At 44.1% G+C, this 23,897-nt stretch overlaps 1 protein-coding gene and 1 non-coding gene across 2 annotated transcripts in view; both read right to left on the reverse strand.

The window, feature by feature from the left end:
- The window catches only part of LOC128298853 (MOXD1 homolog 2-like), a 154,643-nt gene that overhangs the window by 125,496 nt on the left and 5,250 nt on the right, over positions 1–23,897 (reverse strand). The window lies entirely within an intron of this gene.
- Positions 10,453–10,524, reverse strand: Trnam-cau (transfer RNA methionine (anticodon CAU)). Its single transcript has one exon. It is a non-coding gene; the product is annotated as a tRNA-Met (tRNA).

A 23,897-nucleotide genomic window follows, 5' to 3' on the forward strand; every position in this document is an offset into this window, starting at 1 on the left:
CAATGGAAAAAAACGCACTACAAGAAAATGCGTCTAGAAGAACGGTAATTATGGGCACCCCCGTATTCCCTCTTAACGCAACTTGGCTTGGGAACGACGCTGAAGGTGACACTCGAACTAGGTGATCCATCAAAATTAAGCCCAATCAGCCGCATAAAAAGTGGAAAGGGGTTGAGCAGTGTCATGGAAATGATCACAAAAAAAAAAAAAAAATAACTCCATGCACGATGGATTGCTGCTGTAACTCTCACCGAAGGGATTTTTCTATTTGTTTACAAAGGTTTCACATTTACAGCAGAACAATAAGAGAGTAAGGGTGTTTTTATGGAGATAAATGAAGTAACAGATGTGTATAATCCTTTCAAAAGAAGTAAAAACAAATATTTACATAACGGGCCTAAAACATGCGATAAATAATAAAAAGAAATCCTTATTGATTTGCTAAAAGCATGGCGATAAAGTAACGAACAACAGTTTTTGTAATAAATACACGCCAAACAATAAACAATAGAATTTTCTATTAGGGTGCATTAAAAAAAACACAACAAAAACTGTATCTGCAAGGAGAAAATAATGCCTAGCTTTGAGCATCCATTTTTCCACCCTGATCTGCTCATCAGCTTGCACACTAATCATGGATCAGCTAAAATAAACCTAAAGAAGATACCCAAAGCAAGCCATGGAAACCACATTTCAAGAAGGCACGTGCGGCACAGCGCACCGAACTCCTAATTGAACGTACAAAACGAAAAGCAACCCAGAAAATCCTTTGCCTTCCATCATTTCCAGGCGGCATCACGAATTTTCACCTTCATTTCGTTCCAGTTTTCCCTCCGCTTTTCACGGCGCTGTCGAGTGGTGTTGCCTAAATCATTCTTCTGGCGTGCAGGAAAAATGCTAAAATATCCACCCGGTGATACCTTGTCTTACTGCCTGCGAAGAAAGCTCCTGAGAGAGATTGACGACAAAGGTAAGCCCCCGACTAAAAGAGCCATGGATTGAGATAATCGTAAAAAATTGGTCCTCTCGCTAGCATCCGTTCCAGCAGGCGGGAGAGGGAGGCCACCCCAAGACGCCCACACCTGCCAGGACACGGCGTGAAGGAAAAGACACATTTTCACTTCACGGACCACCCAAAAACCCCCGGTCCACACAACCGGTAACGGTCACTGATATTCGAATCCGGAAAATCAACTCCGACAGTCAGTCAACGGGAAATTAATGATCCAAAAGATTCGCCGCCGTAGATTTACTGCTTGTGCGTGTCTGCGCCATTTCGAAACATTCTGTCTACCTTTTATTTTGTGCGTGTGGCGCGAACAAAAAATTAAACACAACCAAACCGTGCAACGAATGGAAACGAGCCTGTTGTTTCCCGAAAAGTATCGTTGTTCTTGGGTAAAATTTAAAAAACATTTCCAGAATGCTCCATCTTGGTTCCAAAATGTCAAAACCGCGGCCGTTAACCTGCTATGCTTAGAGCCTTGTTTCGTTGGCGCTTTCGGTCCGGTTCCGGCGTGGTACGCATTTTACAAAACATTAAGCAGCGCAGTTTGCAAGACACTGCGTGAAGATGAAAAATCCAATCATCATTATGACGACGTTGACGCCTAGGTGAGCAGATAGCCCGGTGGTCTGCTGTAGGTGGGACGCTAATGTAATGATCAGTCAAATATGCTCTTGGAATTTAACGTTTTTTTCCCCCCTGTACTTGAGGTGTGCAACAATGGGAGGAAAAAGGTTTCATGATTAATTGTCCAGAAAACAAACAGGGAAAGGATTTGTTTTCTGTCGTGCTAAGCAGATCGAAAATCGTGCCCTTTTTTGCTATTTGTTTGCGCCGTTGTAAAAAACCAACAGCATCCGAAATGGTTGTTGTTTGAGTTTAAGTTTAATCTTCATCTAGTCGTGCTTATTCTATTTGACGAACTGGAAAAATACCACTCGAGTCATTAGTAACCGTAATTAAACGGAAGGGTTCTAATATGATGGGAAACTCTATTAGAAACTCAGTTTAAAATCATAACACCATTAAGCATTCGATTAAACCGGGGTGGAATATTCTATTATAATTAAACACGTTCCAACGCTGCTTTTAACTTTTGAAGGTTTGGTATTTGATCTTTAATTAGAAAAAATAGTGATAGTCAAATAGTAACGGATCGAGTTGACAGTCATGACAGTTGCTTAGAAACCCGACAGAGGGCGCTATCATCATTTTGTTATGAAGTTGATTTGGAATTGAATTTGTTCCAATTCCGGTGTATTATAGATAAATAACCAAACTTCTCACCCGAACTCGTAATACCTTTTATTTAAAGATAAACAAGACTGTTTTATTTTTTCTCCCAGAGCTCAACTCATTAACGAACGAAAAGAGCCAGCAGAATCTGACAGCTTTCAAGTCGCATCAGCGTCCTCCTCTTTCAAGCAAACAATGCATACAATTAAGCGAGCGTAATATGTTTTACTATTTCGCAGTGGCCCCGGTGCCAATCAAACAACCGCGCCACAATTATCGACCCCTCATTTGAATGTTTTTTTTTTTGAAAGACAAATGAAATGGCGGCTCCACTTTGTGGTGTCGCGCGCGTACCCATTGAGATGTCATCGTTTTTGTTTCCACTCCACCCGCCAGAACGGTCGATTAACCCGCTCTGTAACGCTCTGTGGTACCTTCGTGGTACCCTGGCGAACCCTTTTTTTATGTTTGACTTGGCCGGCCACAACTTCTTCTGCACTACGAACCCTCTAAGGCAGCTCGTTTATCAAATCCTCAAAACTGCACAACCCGAAGCGTGGCACACTGTGTGAACAAAGCGTGGCATTGCATTCTGTCACCAGGCAACTTTCCCCCGGGTTTCGGGATCCTTTTTTGCATGATCTCTCCGGGCACGGGGGTGGGGTGTTTGATCGCGCTCCCGTGGTGTCCCGTCAGGCATCCTAATCCCCCGGTTGCTTATTTATGACTAGCTTCCTTGCTGCCGTTCTCGCTCGCTCCGTCTCTCTCTCTCCTTTTGTCCGGCTGTCTATGCTGAAGATGTCATCGGGACTGGACCGGGTCTTATGCATGCACATCATCCTCAAAATCCCGACCACGAGCCCGGGAGTGGATGCGACGACAGTTCCGGCACGAAGTAAACCGGTCTTGTAACGGGTGCGTCTTAAAGGAAAGCGGGAAGTTTCTCGGTTCCTCCCACCCACAGCGAACCCCGGCACTGATCCTGAACTTACCTGCTGTTTTCTAGCGTATAATCATTTTTGCAAGATCATAAATTTCCCATATTTTAACCCCTGTGTCCTGTCCCGTGTCCGTTTCCTGCACAGTGCTTCGGTGCACATTTGCCTGCCCGCTGGGAGAGTGCTGTGGTGCCTGTGTAATAGACCCCGCGCACTTGCCTCCTTGGCACTTGCCGAGTGGTAAACGGTTTTTTTTGTTGTCTCTCCATCCCGTAACCGGGTCTTTGTCCCGCTGCCAAGTGTTTAGAAGTTTTTGAGATCGGCCATGCGTTTTGCTGCTGGTGATGCTTCGGTTTTATGCGAAAGTACGAAAGTGCGCGATACCGCGGTGAGTAGAAACAATGGTACTTTCCCCCCCCCGGAAAAGGCATGAAAATGGACGACATTAGGTGACGGTGTCGGTGTCGGTGTGTTTCCCCATGATGGCGGCCCTCCATTCGGTTCCGCTCGATGTAAGGATTACGGTTCTGCGTTGCACGTGCGCCCCCAGCAAAGCTGCCCGTTGCTCAACCACTCACCAAAGGAAAGGAATGCCCCGTGAAGATGGAGAAGACACATTTCAACGCTCGCCGGTATGCCAACTGCCCTCCCTCCAGTCATTCCCATAAACGCCTGGGGAGTCTATTTAAGCTTCCAGTCCCAGACAACTCCCGGGAGAGGCGAGACATATTTGAATTTGATACACTTTAATATGCACACATTTATCACACAAATCATAACGAAAGCCGTGTGGCGGAGAGGGGTAACAGTAGTGTGCGGGATTGGTTATGAGCGATCACCACAACTTAATGCAAACACACACACACACACACATCTAGACACATTTACGCAAAGATTCCCCGGGAAAAGGATTCCGAGTCAGCACATTTAGCTGTGCCCGCACGTGGGGAAAGCGAAAGGCGATAAACATGCGGTAGGTTCGAGTGGAAAATGAAATATGTTGCACATTGGTTTGACTTCATCGGCAATATAAACACACACACACAGAGGCTCACGCTCGCTGGGACTGCCCGGGGAGTCCATTATGGGCAATGGAGAAGAGATACAACACGAGCGTACCGGTGGGGCATATGTTGGACCGATTTCCGATACTCCATCATCAATTCACCGGATGGTGGAAAATGCGGTAATTTATATTTTGCAAACCTGCGAATGTGCAGGCGATCTCAGTAACCTGGTCCTTTGCTGGTAGCTTTGACAGTTGGCAAGATCGTCTACTTTGATGATTTTCGACATCGGTTGATAGTGGATGAGGGAAGTATCTCGATTGAAGCTGATGAGTAAACGAGTTCCATTTCAACACGATTAAATCTTAAATGCCTCTAGCGAAGGCATAGAGGTCTTTGAGCCTATCACATCTTGGAGGGCATCTGCACAACTTAGACTTTACTGAAGATTATCAATTTGCGATACATGTCCTCTCACAACTGATATGCTCCGAGTCTAGCTGAGGGCAAACATCTCCAGTTACTGGGAACCAGATGACTTAGAACTACTTGAGAGCATGTCTTGATGTCCTTACAACCTTCCTTACAGCTACCCCCAAAAACCTCAACAAATGATGCTGTGAAAGCGGTGAGATTAGATTGTTGTTGTGTGAACCAAGCTATTTTAGGACGCTCTTAACAGGTGGGCTGATAATTGTTTGGCCTAACACATTTATCGCGCTAGAAGATTTTTATCCATATCATATTTCGTTTGTACCAACCTTCAAACGAATTCTGTCCAAATTTGACAGCACTCGGACATTAATCTAGTAGGCTAGAGCATTTTGTGTGACGTAACTTTTGTGTTTTGAGAAATCATGGAAAAGAAGGAAATTCGCGTATTGATCAAATATTGCTTTTTGAAGGGGAAAAATACAGTTGAAGCCAAAAATTGGCTTGATTTTGGACAATTCTCCACCAAAATCAATCATAAAATATTGGTATGCTAACTTAAAAAGTGGTGAAACGAGCACTGAAGATGGTGAACACAGTGGACGCCCAAAACAGGTGGTTATTGAGGAAAACATAAAAAAAATCCACATAATTATTAAAAGCAACCGTAATGTGAAGTTGATCGAGATAGCTGACACCCTAAAGATGTCTAAGGAACGTGTTGGACATATCGTTCACGAGTATTTGGATATGAGAAAGCTCTGTGCAAAATGGCTGTCGCGTGAGCTCACATTTGACCAAAAACATCAACGATTTGATAATTCGGAGCTGTGTTTGGAGCTGTTTAAGCGAAATAAATCCGAGTTTTTGCGTCAGTATGTTACTGTGGATGAGTGTTGGCTTCTCCACTTCACTTCAAAGTCGAATAGACAGTCGTCCGAGTGGACTGGACGCGATGAACTTGCTCCAAAGCGGGGGAAAACGCAACAATCAGCTGGCAAGGTTAGGGCGTCAGGTTTTTGGGATTCGCAAGGAATAATCTTCATCGACTATCTTGAGAAAGGAAAAACCATTAACAGCGACTATTACATTGTAGACGTACGAAAATTATTCACCCTGGGCAAGAAAAATGTAAAAACCTTGAACTAATATGTATACCGTGATGATCAGTTTGACATATGTCATGTGTCAGAGAATAAAGAGGAGAGAACTTTGTAAAAACGCGGAAAAACCTCGCTCCGTGTTTAAACTTAAAAATCCTCCGAAAAACCCGTTGAAATCCACCTAGTGGTTTACAGCTCAGAAGTGGGATAATCCAAGTTATAGGAAAAATGCCTACGAAAGAAGAAATGCAGTGGACGCTGCAAGCAGCCGGCATCGACCTCCCTGAAACAGCCACAGTCGCGCAAGTTCGGCGCGTCTTCCACGAAGCGGTTGACAAAGGAAAGTCAACTAGTGAGGAAACGAATGACGCAATCCGCCGCGATGAAAGTGACGCCATTTTGTTTAAGCAAACGAATTGCACTGATGCCATCTTGTGTGAGCAACCGAAAAGCAGCGAAGCAGCAACCATCGCTGCTTTGGAACAAAAAATCAAACGGCTAGAGCTTGAAAAGCAATTGTTTCTGCTGGAGAAGCAAGCGGCGGACACATCCCAGCATCCATCACCAATGGAGGCATTGAAGTATGTTGAAGCTGTTGTGCCGAAATTTACGGGAGATGGTGAAGAAGACATCACCCAGTGGTTTACAACGCTGGAAGAAGCATTCGTGATGACGAGCGTTAAAGATTCACACCGATTGCTTTTGTTACGACGTACATTGGGAGGCACTGCAGCCTTGTTGGCCCAAACCATAAATTGCCAAAAGTACGCAGAACTCAAAAGTGCTCTTGAAAACGCTTTTGATAACAAACCGACGACCGAATATATTTACAAAAAGTTAAGAAGTCGACGGTTGAATGCTGATGAAACGACTCTCCGGTACCTCCTGGAAATGAAAAATATCGCGGGAAAAGCGTCAATTCCAGAGAATGAACTCGTCCACATCATTATCGATGGACTTGGCGATCCAGTAAACACGGCATTCATGCGTTTTATTGCCAACACCTTAGATGCATTAACGCCCTTACTTAAGGAATATGAGAACATGCGAACGCTCGGTCCTTTCACTTCAGCCGCACCATCGAAACAGCAAGCAAATACGAACCAGCAGCCAAATACGAGCCAGCAGCCAAATACGAGCCAGCAGTCTAGATGTCAAAACTGTCGTAGATTCGGACATTCAGAAAAAGATTGCCGTTTGCCGATTCGACCACCTGGATCCTGTTTCCGTTGCCACAAGACGGATCATCTTTACCAAAACTGTCCACAGCGGAACCAGCAAATTGCTGCTATGTCCTGTTACGAAGAGCCCGAAGCAGATATAGAATCCATTTGTAATCTGAACGCCCAGCAAGAGCCCTAAAAGTTTTGTTAGTGAAGCAGTTCTTCCCAAGATTTTGGTTCGAGAACCGAGATCAACTATGTTTCGCGGAATAGGAGGTCCAACTTTGTTATCGCTAGGAGAAGTAGAATTTCTGGTTCAGATTGGAGGAACAACGATTAATCACAACCTCATTGTTTTACCAAAAAGCTGTATGACATGGTCAATGATTCTCGGTAGAGATGCATTAGCTAAATTAAATATCCATCTTAGCCAGATTAAAAACACATACAGCATAAAAACATTAATGAATTTAAATAACCGGAATCAAAGTCATCCAAAATACACAAGATTGAACAAAAGACTCGCTAGTGATCGCTACATCGTGCGTGACATCGATGGATGTCAAATTACTCAACTACCATATGATGGAATTTTAGAAGCCGACAAATTGAGAAGGTGGATTGTTCCTCTCCCGGACCGTTGATTTCTTTATGACGCGTTGAATAAGTCAACACATAACTAGTTTAGGAATTGAGGGCAATTCACTAGGCCAGGAAAGGCCGAGCTGTAGACGTACGAAAATTATTCACCCTGGGCAAGAAAATGTAAAAACCTTGAACTAATATGTATACCGTGATGATCAGTTTGACATATGTCATGTGTCAGAGAATAAAGAGGAGAGAACTTTGTAAAAACGCGGAAAAACCTCGCTCCGTGTTTAAACTTAAAAATCCTCCGAAAAACCCGTTGAAATCCACCTAGTGGTTTACAACATCAAATTTTTGGAGCGATTGAAGGACGAAATCGCCAAAAAACGGCCGCATTTGAAGAAAAAAAATTTTTGTTTCGTCAAGACAACGCACCGTGCCACAAATCAGTGAAAACAATGGCAAAAATTCATGAATTAGGCCACGAAATTCTTCGCCACCCACCGTACTTTGTAGATCTGGCTCCCAGTGACTAACTCCATTTCTCAGATCCCGAAAGGATGTCCTCTAAGAAGAAATTTTCCTCGGATAGAGAGGTGATCGCCGAAACAAAGACGTTTTTTGAGGCAAGGTGCAAATATTACTATAAAAATGGTATCGAAAAATTGAAAGACCGCTATAATTGGTAAATCACCCTTGAAGGGACGTATGTTGAATACAAAAAAAAATTTGGCAAAAAAAAAGTGTTTACTGTCATAGGCCAAACAATTATCGGCCCACCTGTTATATCTTCAATGTGAACAATTCTAAACTACTAACTATGAGAAATCCCAAGAATAGACGACATTTGTACCTCCAGAAACTATTACGGAACTATATTCTTTCGAAGTTCTCGGAATCCGGAATTAATTAGTGTATTGAAATCGAAAGTATATGCATGACATCTCGAATATAAATTTTACGTATAAATCAATAAATTCTACAACTTCATCAATAAAAGTTCCCATGGAAGTACCCATCTCAGTAATTCACATACGTTGTTTAGTTACATTTTAACAAATAACTGTATTATATCCCGCTCGCATACACATTATTCTAAACAATTCGTATCGTGGGCCGCTGTTGCTTCGCTCACCTGTCACCTTGCGGCATCATTTATTATATTTGCTCGTGTATACATCTTAGCCATTCTGCCATACCGTCTACACCGTGTAGCATCATATTCCAAATGTCTGCCTTTTCTTGAGTTGCCGCTACACAAATGTGCACTTTTTTGACATCCTGACCCCATCAATGAAGCGAACGGAGCGGCCTCATCAAAACAGTCCGCATCATACGGCGCATGAGGTTGTGGGTCTTGCTTTTATTAATATTTCCCACCTGTGTGAGGTGGGTCCACAACACCTCACACCCAGTGCCTAATTTAAAGTCCCTCTCCCACTCACCTGTTCGGCCCTTTCACCCAGCAGTTCCTTGCCCTACCCCTTCCAACCGCCTAATTGAATGCATTTAAAGCGAGCTGAGCGCGAGACGAGCGCCATGATATGAAAGCAAACGTTTTCATCTCAATAAAGCACTTAATGATTCTTTTGTTCGCACACCCCGCACACACAGGATTGATGCGTTCGTGCGCGGTGCCCATTTCCGTGGAAACCATTAGTCTGCGACTGTGCGACTTTGCACACAACCCGCCACAACGGATTCCGCTCCGTATGGGGGATGGGCACCGACTTCACCGGGATTCGGGATTGGACCGCCTTCGATCGATTCGAAACGCGTACGCGCTGCTGCGAGCAAAACGGGTCAAGGGAGACTTGGGGCTTTAGACGAAAAAAAATACATACATATATTGATGCTTCAACGGTGTACTTTACCACAACCGACTTGAAAGGTGGAATGTTCAAAACCGAACGACCGTGTGTATATTACCATTTTTACACGCAGGGACGAATCATTTCTCCCTGCCTCCGTCAGAACGGCGGGGTCCGGGAAGAGAGATGATTGATGAGCACAGTGGTAGGTAGACGTCGTGTCCTTGCCGGTTGTGGAATTCATCACAATATTTTGACTCCGGCATTCGAATGGCAGCGGAGCGTGTTCGGCAGGTAGTCGGCAAGGACCAGGTGAAGCCACCGTCCCGGTGATCGCGGCGGTGCATAATGTGATAATTTTGGTGAAACCAAGAGAGGACAGCAAGTCGATGTCATCTTTTTGCTTCCTTTCTGTGGTGACAATAACCGACACACGGTACGGTCGACAGCAAAGGATGCCAAAGGACATGCTGCCTTCGAACGTTAGGGTGAAGCGTGGAAGGACATAACGCGATAGGATTGACCGATCATTCCCTTATCCATTTATATCTCAGCTTCTCGGAGTCCTTAGTTACACAAGGGACACCACAAAACCTTCGTCCCAATGATGGTAGAATCGATAGCATTCCAGGTGTTTCCATTCCTGTGCTCCCTCGATGCTGGTAGAGTGCGGAGTTTGTTTGATTTTCGAAAAATAAATTAATACGACAACAAAGGGCAAGCTAACAAACGGAGAGGCAGCTGTGGAATTCCTGGTAATCGCCCAATCTAGTCGTGCGGTCCAGAACCAACATTGATTTTCACTTTTAATGTTTTTCTTGTTATGAAAACTTTTAAAGGGGGCGTGTAACAAGTTTTCCTAACAATCCCATTGTAAGTTGGTAGGGATGAGTTCTGGGATAGTTGCAGCAGCAGGAGCAGCTAGAGGAAGCTTATTTTAACTGCACAAACACAAGAGAAATTGATTATAAAAATACTCTTAAGAATACACATATCTTCACTCAATGTCTGATTAAAATTGTGCTCCAAAGGACTCAAATAAAAGAATCGATGATTTGAAATAGAATAGAATAATATAACACTAAATTCACGATATTATTTCCCAACCCGCAATAATAAAAAAGATTTTTACACTCACCGATAAAAAAACGCCAACGGAGAAATTTCATAGCAGAGCGTAGTTTCGATCTACGGACCTCTGGGTTATGGGCCCAGCACGCTTCCACTGCGCCACTCTGCTTCGTGTCGAATGCACGGCTATCTTTCCTACGGGAAGCACATGTGATAAAGACGCGGATCATAATCGTGACACTCATCACTATTGTTTCAACGCTGTCGAAACAAAATCGATCTTGGTTTCAATTAACCAAGGCTTTCCGATTCAATTAACTTCTTATCGCGGAACTAAGCTCAAACGCACTACGTGAAACGCATTATTTCCCGTGCTAGGTACGGGTAATTCTTATCACGGTAACACAACACACAAGCACCAACCAACCACTTCCACCATCGCTTTCTTATCGCATTAACCTCATGACCCCGGCTCAGAGACGGACCGCTGCTTCCGGGGACAAATAAACACTTTACGAGCACGGAAAACAGACGCCGTCGTACGATCGATCACCTTCCCGCACTATTTCACGGACACGGTGAAGGTTTTGTGATACCTCCATCCACCACACACAACACACACGCCACGAACGGGAACGGTTCCCGGAGACGGCACACAAATCGATCTGGGAAAACTTGGACGAAAAAAAAGGCACGCTAACACATTGCAGAGGCCATTCAACCGTATGAACGCGGCAACAGTTTGTTGTTCCCGAAAATAAACGCACCGTCCGCTGAGCACTATCGTAAAGTAAACAATTAGATAAACAATATTTCATCCAGCGAGCGTGCGTTCGATGAAGTTGTGAACGCGTCAGTTTAAACGCAGGCACTGCTTCTATCAATGTTTGTTTTCGCGTTATACCGCTCTTCTTCCTCGTTAGCGTGAGCCTGCTTGATCGTGAAACGTTGTCGATCGTCCGGCTCAAAACTCGTGCGCTAGATCGTGTAAAAGACAACCGAAAATGGAAGAAACAACGCAGCAAAGAGCAATCGTGGGTCACACACATCCTCTGCTCAGTTGTTCGGTTTTAAATAAAGATTTAATTGTGATTTATGATTACCAAAGTCAAAGATTGTGTGCCTTCGCTTACTGCTACGTTTTGCTATCTTCCAGGTTTTGCGGCACGGATGGTTGAATCAACTAATGGGATCGATGGAAGGAGGAAAAGAATAACTACTTCAAGAACAACTAGAAGGATAGAACCGAAAAGGCATTTATTGCCAAATTTAGAACGCGGAGCATGTCATACGTCTGCAATGGTTTGCAGTCTATCCAGAAAGAGTCACATGCAAGGCATGTATAAAAATATTTATTATTAGTGGATAAAATTTACAGCTGATAATACTAAAACAAACTCTTCTATTCCAGGATCCTGTGAGTAGTCGTAACAAAGAACAACTGTCAATAGAAAAACAGCAATATTATTATGCAAAATCCGTTTGCTTCTTGTATCGACAACACAGCATCACATTCAGCTGATTGTATCCAATTATTCCGACCAAGACTCGCCTGTTGTCGGTGCCAAATCGAACAATCGATACAATCGATTGCCATCAGCCTTCGGCCGAAACGGCACATCGCAACACCTTTGCCAAACTGTGCTTGGAGAATTGGAAAATCGTGTGAAAAGTGAAGTCTCCCTTGAGATAATTTTCCGCATCTTTTCTCCAGCCGAGCAGCCGGCCACGGTAATGAAATTGAAACGGGATTGAATTATGTGCGATCAACGCCACAGATTGCCCGATTGCACAGATTGAATTCTTTATGGAGAATAAATAACTCAACGCAACGCTATCACCGTCGTCCGTGGAGAGAATCGCGCGGCGATCGTTTGCCTTCCACGAAACTAAATATTGATTCCCGAGGCACGATTCTGTCAATCGGACGATGAGTACGCTGGAATGGAAAATAGGTTATGTTTAGGTAGTGGACGCGATAAGGCAAGAACACAAAAACCCCTCATCGTATCGGCCACATCCGCCAACAGCTGTGGCCGCTGCAAGGATGGTCAGCTTTGTTTCATACGGCTGCAAGGCACCGCGAAGACAAGAAAAAAGTCATAAATAAAATAATAGAAACACTTGCCTTTAGTGCCTTGCCCCACAATATGGTTCCCTCTCGTCAACCCACTGCCCACCATCATCCAAAGACGTGTATTGAAATTAATGATCGTTGTCAAAACATAGAATGAAATTTCAAGATCATTTCTGCCCTTTCCGAGTGGCAGCAGGGAAGTGATAGCGATGCTTGAACCAGATGCTGATAAGTGGAACAGAATCATCAACGTCATCGTCATCATTATAATACACCGTAACCGTACCAGCCTTCTTATGGGTATGGGATTGAGAAGCGGGTGGAACATGATTTGCACGAGATTTGAAGCATTGATTGGTGTTAAACTTCGCTAACGTGCTCCCTTATCGAACGATGAATCGCTTTGATTCGTTGCGGTGAAAAATGATGCTGGAAAAGTGGCGCAATTAGTGAAACATTTCAGTTGGGAGAATTTATCGCACACATGTTCCTACTATGCGATGAGGTATTTATAGGATCAAAGGCAACAAATATGTTATTATTAAGGATTTTAAATTGAAAAGAAAATTACGAAAAAACTAATAAGACTAATATGAAACAAATAACGAAACCAGAATTAAGGAAGAAAATAGATAGATAGAAAATTTAACGAATTGTTATCATAAAACACGCAGAAGGTTTATGCGATCGCGTCACCTATGGATATAACAACTTAGATCTTCCATCTTTTGTTACAAATGAATGTGATTTGGATCACAACATTAAAACATTAGAAAAACGCCACATCTACATGAAATCAATTTCAATCACTCCACGGCAAGAACGGGGCACAGATAAGCACCCGGCCATAGCAAGCAAAGGAGCCTGAAGGTGGCCTGGGACAAAGGTAAACAGTCCGTGAGGCTCTAGTTGACTCCCGTCTGCTGCCCTTGTTGGGTTTCGCGTGTCGGGTGTATCATACCTTCCACGATGACGGTGATGAAGGATGAAATGGCTATTTGTCGGACGCGATGCTCGTGATCGTCTGATCGTTCCACAAAAGAAGTAAAGCAGAAGAAAGGGTAACAAAACAGAAAAAAACAACAAACGAGACGACCACCAGTCTCTAAATGGCGCAGACCAATCCGCCTGTCAAGCTGACACCGGTGGAAGATGCCACGGATATACCTTCACAAACCCGCTTAATGCCCACAGAGCGTTAAACAGTTCCCGGTCCGGCTCTTTCCCGCATCATCGCGGCATCGAGTTCGCCCTGGAGGTGGAAAGCTAAAACGCGGGATGGAGGACACAGAAGGAAAAAAAAATGGTAACAGAATTCTTAATACCATCACCACCACGTGTTCCATCAACAGTGGAATATCATTTCAATCTACCCGTGTGATGGGAGCATGATGGCGCAGGAAAATGTTCTTCGTGTGGCGTTTCGCTCACCATCCAAATGGTGCTGGGAGCCGTGTGCCCGAGTGTTCGGTGGCATGTCACTTCGATTTGCTGTTCGAGCATCGGGATGAGCGTGTGGAGACGCTGCGCGGTGGCGAGTGTGCGGATACCCATCAGTTCTGCGGATATAATAGAAAACAAATATTATGCTTTCATATTAAAATCATTTTCAAAACTGTTTAAATATCGTTTGTTATTCTTCTTTTCCGGTACATGGTCGTCCATTTTGCTTCTACTGCTGCTGCTTCATTGCCACCTGATGCTTGATATGGTCGGTTCTTGATGTGTGGGCATGGCTGCGTGAGTCTTTTTGCCTGTATCCATATCACTCGGAATGCCCAGTTAATGGACCGGTTTGTGCTTTTGCACTAGTTAGCAAAGTCATTTCTTAAAACAAACTTCGCTGCAGGCACCATGAAAAGAAGCAGATATTTTAATTAAAAATGTTGTTGCAAGCAGAATCTGGATGGGTGTCCATTGCTTGTACAGTGGTTACATTTGAATAACCCTCCGTGATACTTTGGATATTCATAAACTACACTGTAAAATTAATATTTACCCTTCTTGAAACATCAAAGTACATCTCTGGAACGTTTAATATTAAATGTTCTATTATTTCTTTCAATACACACTAATAGACTACGCCAATTAACAGTTGCTGTGTGGAGTAGCCTCTTTTGGAGTATTATCTATATGTTCCTTGGAGGAACGATTCCTCTGTTGTGTCGGGCAAAGAAAACAGAATCGTTCTTCGTTGGTTGGGGACCTCTTCTAGAACAAATAATAATTCAACTATCAAACTCTCGAACAGTCTCCCCAAAAAGGACGACAGCAACTAACGTTCGACTGTAAATGGCTTGACAGTCCTCGGTGCTCCGCTCTTGAAATTAGAGCTTCACCCACATACAGCCATTAGCATCAAATGCAATGTCCGCTTCCGTACGGGGGACACAACCATGTTCAAAGCTCCCAAAGGACTTTCAAGTCATTTCCACGCGATTCTCTTATCCCAACGCTCGATGGACATATACAAACACAAAACGCTAAGAGGCGAAATGACTCCAAGGGTTTCCAGCGAGAAAGATGTCCATCCCACTCACTCCCAGCATCCCGGTGCCCCTAATGCCAAGCCATCCAGAGCGTGGCAGAAAACGGACAATTTCCAAGATTTAATTCTACTTATGTAACACAATAATCTGAGTATTGTCTCAAACAGCAAATCCGTCTATGTTTGCTGATACCGCTGGAGTTGCTGCTGTGGAACCGAACGAAATCCTTCCCATACAATCCTTTCCGCATTTTAGCTACCGCAAACTGGGTGCCGGGACAGGACTCCAAGGCACACAATGTCAAGATGAAACAAGATATCCTTTTAGCAGCCACCGAGGCTTAAGGACCACCGACACAGCCAGCAAGAAGCTAAGCTCTCGGGCTGAAAGGGGTAAGTACATGCTGTGTGTCCCTTCCACCGCCCTGTTCTGGGTGTCGTCCATGGGGCAGGACTTTTGCCGATTTTGCTGCACGAAAAATCTTTTCTCCAACGGCAGACGAGAACTACAAGCCACAGGAAGAAAGTTTTCTTCGGCATGATTGTGCGCCATCGAGTTTCGGGGGGGGCCGGATTCCGGGGGTGTTTGGACGAAAGGAATTAAAAGCAATAACTATAATTAATTGAATGTTCTGTGAGCCGGGCTGAAGTCCGTGGAAGTAGGACATCCGAGCTTTAGCAAACGATTCAGGTTGCTCTCACACTGCGTGCCTTGGTTTGTGTTTGAGTTTGTGCTTTGTCCAGAGCGGTATAGGCGCGAAATAGTAGCCGAAACGTTGGAACACCGAGCGTAGATATTAAGTATGGAACCGTTTTAATTTGCAGCAAATAATTACGAACGGCTGGAAGATGGTTGCAGGTTCCGAGAATGGACGCTGTTACGCTCGGCAGTCAAGAATCAGTTAGTTTGGAGAAGATGCTGTAAATCAGGATTAAGATAGGATGATTTTCTACTCCATTTCTAATGGCTCTTTTATGTATTTCGCCTATAAGCGATGTCTTTAACAAGATGCTTCAGTTATGAAACCAGTTCAAGCTGCTCGATTTGACTTGCGTTCGATCGGATTGGGCGTTGTACGGTGGGGTATTAATTGTTAGGTGACCTTACCTTACAACAAGTTTAATCCTTCCCCACACAAGGTGCAGCTTACAGCAAAGTGTCTGCCATCGTTCGGGGCCATTTCTGAGGACATCCTTTGATCATGTCCATTACATTGATCAAAAACGTCTTATAATAAGACGCTTCTTCGGTCGAGGAGATGCGGCAAATGTGCATAGCTCACCGTAGGCGAACGCATTCCGTAACTCATCGATTCATCCTGGGTCCTGGGTCCGGACAATCATGACATTGTAACTTCAAACGCAATAACAATAACATATCGGTGCCAATTTATGTTCGTACAATTTGCTTTCGTGTATGTTCGCCATTCCCCCACGTGGGAGTCTCTCGATGGCGTCGATGGCGGGAAGGATGCTAAGGGAAAATCGAGACGGGAGTGATGGCGTGATGGCGGCCCCAACAAAACATACACACACTAGAGACATTGCTTTCCGTCACGTAGCACGTCGTCCTAATCTTGATTCGATTATCTTGATTTAAGCATGCAGCGACGACTTCGTTTCGCTATCGATCGTCATTGGCAAAGCAGGTCCAGTTCCAATTTCCTGCCAAAGGTTTCCTTTATTTTTTTTTTGTTTCGTTGTATTTTAGATGAATTCTGACCCCCACAAACCGTATGTTCTGGCCGTGGGGAGGTTTTTTTGTGTCTCGAAGAAAATTGTGCCGTAATTCGCTCACGATGAATGTTTTATGTCTGGCGTGTTTTTCATGCGTCCCAATAACACGGCACGACGCGCGTTTAGACTATGCGCCATCCCAAAAGCCCAGCGTCTTTCTCCATACATACGCCATAAACCGATTGTGTGCGGATGTGTTTTCTGGTAGGTTACTTCCAAAACCGTTTTTCCCAGGACGCGTTTTCCGGGGGAAAAACGACTCCTAAAGTCGCAAATAAAAAGCATTGGAAACGTCACAAAAAGAGCCGACATTACTGGCGAAAAAAAAAGAAAAAGAAACACGCACACACGCACAAAAAGTCAATCAGCTCCACACTGCAGGCATGTGGGGGGGAGGGTTCTTTTCTTTTTATCTTAGTACGCGGGGCCGTTCGGAAAGCGAGCGGCAATTTCCCACCCAAGCATCGCTCGCCGCACGGCATTGCGAAAATCAGTTACAATCACGAAATGATGCGTGATGCGTTGAGCGGAAGAAGCCGTAACACACATGACAGTTTCCGTCGATTGATTCCACCCGATACGTGGAACGTCAGGGAGCGCCACGGTTTTGTGGCAATCGATGATTTGTGGAAATTGAGTACCGAGCACCAAGAGGAAGAAGCCCTTTCACTTTCAGGATAAACCCACCCCGGTCGCAGGAAGCGAACCGAGGCTGCACGAGATGTTTACTTGGGCCGAATTCCAATCGAACTCCTACACGCGGTTCCAAGGAGTTCGGTTCGTTTGTGACATTTGTCAAAAGCACTAGCAGCCCGCCCGCGGTTAGATTAACTCATTTCGGGGGGGGTAGCGTTTCCGGCTGTATGGATTTATTGAAAATTTACAATTCCACCAACGGTGGCAACATGCCATTACACAAGAAATCAATCACAGCACACACAGCAAAAACGCACTGAGCGGGAAAAGAGCGCGTAATTAACCGTGAAAAATCCACGCACGGTTCTGTGATTGATTTACGATACGACTGTGAAGCGGTGGCCACGAAAGGAGTAACGGGCGGTGCCCGTGGTAAGGATTAATGTTCTTCAAACGACTGCCTAGTCTTTACTGCGCGAAAGACCGGCGGAGGGAACCGGAAGACCGGAGACCCTAATGAAATTAATACATATTGGAGTGTATTAATCCGGCGCAATTCGTATCGTGTAGGAAGGACCGAAATAATCTCACGTATGGGTACGGCAATTTTCCACCTGATGGGGCGACGGTAAAAGCGATTCGCATCAATAAATGGCACGGTTTGACGATGATTAGTGATATGTACACTGGATTATGTCGAATCCGTATAAGCAGAACGAGCATATTGTACGAGGTATAATTATGTTTTTGTTTGGGGTTTTCTATAACTTTCGTGGAATTTCTTTTTGTATATTAAGGCTGCGTTATTATATTCTTGATGAACTAGCATTGATGTTCTATGTAACGACATTACTATTCTGAATGAATCATTGGAAGCTAAAGCCGGGTTCTAGACGATCATGAGATCTAGGAACTTTATAGAAAATTCCAATAAACATTCTTCTGATCATGCTAAGATTCCAAAAATATTCTTAGTAAAGTGACTCAAATTTCTACGAACTACGAAATTCTGTAGACTACCTGTTTCCGGAAAATTGCCCAACAGCTACCCATCAGTTACAGAATTCTTCAGCATCAGTAAATGATTTCCCTCAATTACCCAATTAGCGTCCGTAATGGATTGAAACGTTAAAGCATCCGTCGTCGAAAAGTACCACGAATCGAACTCTCATTAGTCACGATATCGATGGTAAATTAGCTAATGGTACAAGCGCGCCCGACTCGATTGGCCTGAGCACAACATTTCGATCCTTTTGAACGGAATCGAAACTACGCGAATTAAAGTGTGTCTCCTGTCCTGCCGGCTCCGTTACTTACACACATCGCGGGGCGAAGCATCGCGTTGGCTTCGAACGAGGGCACGATTCTCCCGGTGCAGATTGTCCACATCGTTCACAGCCCGCAGGTTGTCCGGTTCGCTTAAAAGTGCAGTAAAACCTGTCAGGTTAACAATCAAGTGCACAAACCCCCCGGTGCTGTCTTCCTCCACCGCGGCACGCTTGTCAGCGGTATTACTCACCATGCATAAATTACGAGCATCACTCGCTGCAAGCACCTGGGCAGACACGGGACTCGGGACTCATCGACGACCGGTACCACCGTGCACGGGGATCGAAGAAAGTCGAATAATATCGATCAACGCCCGGGACCTACCTCAACGCTGGAATGTGCTCGATCGGGCTTCGCCCGGTTGGTTCGTCTTGTGTTCGCGAAGCCGGTCCAGCCGCGCTCCGTTCCTTATTCATACGCATCCATTTTTTAAACGCAATGTTGCAACCCGCCGTGATGGCCGTGTGCCGCGCGCACAGGTTTGCACTAATCGGCCCTACAGAGGAAGAGCAAGAGCGGGATGAGGTGGAAAAAATGGTAACAGTTTTATTGATCGCCTATTTTACGGCCCAACATCGAACCATTGAAAGGGCCGCAGTGGAATGGAGTGTGGAGGGCTTCACAATCCTATGGGAACGTTCGGGCAACCTTCTTGAGGAGCCTCCAACACCCTTACCCTGCCCGTGGGCGAGGGAAGGACGGCAAACGTCGACATGAGTTCGTTTTCTAATTAGCCAATAAAAAGGAACGAAATGAAACCTAACGGCAAACGACTAACGAGCGACGAACGATACCACCTCTTGGTGGTCCGTTTGCATGGCCCTGCTCAGAAGACATTGTGCAAGAATTATGGAGTTTTTATTTTCGAACCCGCTCACGTTGCCTGCCCTTCCAACAGCATGTGCTTTCATTTCGGTTGATAATACGACAAGATGCTGATGAGCGTTTAGCAAATTCGAACGTAATTTCATTGAGAGTAGGAACGGTACCTGATAGGTAGGAAAGGGTTCGATTATTCAAACAGGTGAAACAGTGGGATTGTTCAGGAATAAAAACGATTTGTTTCGTCTTTACCAATTGTCTTTTTTATTTATGCAGTTTAATATTCACTTTCATTTATTTGTTTCTTCGTTATTTGTTTTTCTGTTTTTTTGTTTATTTGTTATTTGTTTGTTGTTAGTATTTATTTGTTTTTTTTAACTCTGAAATTATTTTATCTTTCAATGTTTGTGCTTTTGTTAACTGTTTTGTATTGTTTTGATTTGTTTTTAGTGTACTTATATTCACTTGTGTAAATTTTTGTTTTACTTTTTACAACAATTTACTGTTTCAGTCTTTTCTATTTCTATATTTTATTTGAACACAGTTTATAAATATTTGAATGTTTGGTTTGCACAAATGTTCCAATATGTTCTTTTTATTATTCTACCTTACTGGTTTCAGCAAATTCTTTATGAGTTTCCAAAAAAAGAAATTAGTAAAAAATATTGTTCTATTAAAAAGAATGAAACATTTTCACCGTACATTTTTTCTCTCCTAACCCAATGTGCTTTGACCACAAAAAACTGCACTTTTCTATGCAACAGAAGGTGCAACCATGCAGGACGTGATTGAATGTTACACGTACGCACTCGCTGAGCATTGCAATTCTCCAGCGCGTCTAAGGAGGGAGAAATATTTACCATTCCGTTTTACTGCACTCGGTTCGGCATGGTCATGTTTGCAATGATGACGCCATTTGTTAGACATACAGCCGATGTAAACAAATGTTCCGTACCCATTTGAGCTGTAAGTTGGAATAATGGTGGACTAATTTGTAGTGAGTGTTTTTTTTTTTGTTGTTGCTAAACCAAATATGGTTGACATAGTTTTAGAACAGTTTTAAAAGAATTTAATTAATGCAAAAAAATTGCTTATGATTCTTAACAAATTTATGGAAAGCAGTATGCTCTTCAGTCTCGTAAGGACACACGGACAGCGTGCAAAATCACCCAGTCAACGCACCCTGTACAGCACCATTCGTTTATCGTTGTTTGTACAAATTAAGCGCTTGCATGACGGATTTCTTGCCCGCATTGGGAGACGCCACGACGGAGATGACAGTAGCGTTTTTGCATAGTATTTGCATAGTAATTAACATATCAATTTGCATTTACTTTATATGCGCGTCACATACACACACATAGCGTTGCTCACTGCTGTCAGGGTCGAGAACGGTTCCAAGACAGACAGTCCCAGTCGTCCTGCAAAACGCAGTCGCCGCCCTTCGCACAGCCCCCCTATTTGGGGCGGGTGGCGGATGGCACAACATATCAGGTTGCAAATCACGGCTCGCCACTCTTGCCAGTGCAACGGTACCGCTGCAGCACTGCAGACGAAAGGGAAGCCAGCGTACAACGCCGTGCACCGGAATAAATTGACTTTCAGTGTTTATCAATCATTATTATGATTAAGATGGAAATTGATCGCTCATTATAAATATTTGTCCCGGCGATGGCGCGCACGTACGGAATGTCCCGCAAACAATGGTTCCCACTTTATGGCGCCTGTGGAAAGTCAACCCACGTGGGTTCCGTGTGTGCCGAGTGTGTGATTGAGTGTTGGCGCCCTAATGGCCACTTCCGCACAGTAAAGCAGGATATTCAGGACATTCGGGCCCAGCATCAGAGGATCTCTGCTCATTGACCTAATTAGCAATGCGACCAATGCAATGTTGGTGCGGACACATACACACGCAAACAGTGGCCGGGGCTAATTGTTAGATGGTGATCCCGGCGGTGGTGGTGGTTTGTTGTGCAATCAGCGCGCGTGAATGCTCGATTTTCCGATTCGGAATTGGAAAATGGACCTGAACGATAGATGATTGAACGCCGCGGGTAGCAAAGCCGTTTCGGGGAGGGTCTCCAAGGAGCAATCATGCGTATTGCTGCCTGCTGCATATCTATCGTTTGTTGGGGTCTAGTGGTGGCGCTTAAGGGAAGACTCGATTGAAACTCATATCGAAGGAAAGCGATCGGAAAAGTGAACCAGTCACACAGCACTGCATGGAGATGATTGCAGTGATAATGATTCATGCCGCATGAATTATAGGTGAGTTGGAGCAATTTTCTATTATGTGCATTGTAATTGGGTGTGGATAATATTCCCTGAACAGCGATGACTCAATTTTGTTCCGATTCTGATTTGGAGCAAATCGTATTGATGAAAATTTAAATACAAAAAATATTGCTACTGGATGAGGCAACAACTTTCTTTAACAATAAAAAAGGGTTTCAAAAGAGGAAAATTTAAAACACATGAAAGTAGTCGAATTTATTATTAAAATAAAAAGCAGTAAAATGTTCTGTGGTCCTGCGTGGAGTTTGAAACCGCCAGACCTTCCTTGTTGGATGCGGCCGGTATAATCGGAAGGCTCCCGGGTACTCCAATACGCGACATTTTGGGGTGTAGGGACCTCAAGTTTATGAGGCTCATTTACTGCTTTGCGCGAGATAACGGACTTATCCTTTGATTCCTATCCTTAATTTCCATTGTTCCCATATCCCTTCGTAGTCCATCTTTTGTTTTTTGTTGTCTTGTGGATAATTGTTTGTGCCACTTTAAGCCGATGAGGAAGCAGTCACCTCCAAGGACAACGCCAAAACCACTGGAAGGGAGGCAGACTTATTGGTGTATACTTGTAGTCCGTCTCTAACCCATCTGCTGTCTTGTTTTGTTCTAGTTCCGTTAAGGGTCGGCTAAAGTCGAACGTAGTAGGTTGTTCCAGTGAAGAGTGGCGCAATCACCCATCAACCACACCACGAACACAGAACCTTTCAACACAGAAACCACTATACATCACAACAACCAAAACAATAGCCCTGGATCTATACCATCACACAAAACAATAGGACAACAGACGTATCACATACAACAACGATAGACAAACGACAAACAACATCGAAATACACCAACTACCAACACAACCGAGCATGCCCGGGATAAGGTAAATCGCAAGGAGGAAATGCCTTGTGACAAAAAATTGTTATTTTCACTCAACACAAGCGGTGTTGAAAATACGGCATTGCCGTCATAATGGAATCTAAATAAAAAAAAAAAGCAGTAAAAAGTGTTTGATTCAAAACTGCTTTGACTAGAAAGTTAATTAATTTACCTTCAAAGTTCAACTAAAAAATACATCTAAATATTTAAAAGGTCTCCAAGAACAGGTCTCCCGAAGCGAGAACCTTCAAAAAATCAATAATAACTTCATAATTCCTTCACGATTCATTAGTGCGCTAATCAATTGACCGAAACCTAATTTCAAGGGCTCGTAACCGAGCAGTAGACACTTTTTCGTTGAGACACCTTTAAAACAAGCATCAGAAAAAAGCGGCGCCTAGACGCGGACATAAATCGTCCGGGCCCTTAAGCAGCCGGAGCAGCAACAGCAGCAGCTTCGTTAATGAATCGAGCGCATAATCTGCTGCGAAGCAACCGAAACGGAAACCCAAACCCTCGATTCGATGCGCACACTTACGGGCGAGCATTAAAACAAAACAAAAAACCCCTCCCGGGTCGTCCAAAAGACGGACACACTTGCGTAAGACGCTTTAAATCGATTCCAGAACGGGCAACCGCGAACTTGGGAACCGCCAGGTACGCGATCGTTTCGGTTTTTGTTTTGAGTTGGGCAAGATCGGTTGATCATGTAACTGGATCCGCGCAGCTAAATCATCTTCCTGGACGGATCATTTGTTAAGAATGAGGGATTTCATTCAATTTTAGAAATTTTATACGCTTTTTCTTGTTTGAATTGAATGTTTTTTTTTGTTTTTTTCCTTTGGGCGCACGTTACCTCTTTCTCCTCAGTGCTTTAAGTCGCACGAATGCATTTCTAGAACGAATCTTACAAGACAAAGACGAGCGGGAATGAGACGTGAATAATTGGAATGATTTATGCGGTTGTGTGCTTTCTGGGCTTCATCAAAAAACAGAACGAAACGTGTAACACAATCCAAACCTGCGCTTGGGTTGGAATACCGTACCGGTCGCGTTGTTTGAAACATTCCGGTGGAATTGCAATCAATTTACGTTAGATTCGACCACAAACCGGAGTACCGCAATCAAATCTCACAAATCCCGACAATTCCGACCCCGGTTTGCTTAGGTTCGCCGGGTATGCTCAATTAATTGAATGATTTACAATGGCACAGTCCGAGCGACGGGCCAGGATATGCCGTTTTGGTCAGATGTATCACAATTAATCAGACCAAGTTTCGAATCCTTGGCCGGC

This window comes from Anopheles moucheti, chromosome 2 (genome assembly GCF_943734755.1).
Source record: "Anopheles moucheti chromosome 2, idAnoMoucSN_F20_07, whole genome shotgun sequence".
NCBI classification, from domain to species: domain Eukaryota; kingdom Metazoa; phylum Arthropoda; class Insecta; order Diptera; family Culicidae; genus Anopheles; species Anopheles moucheti.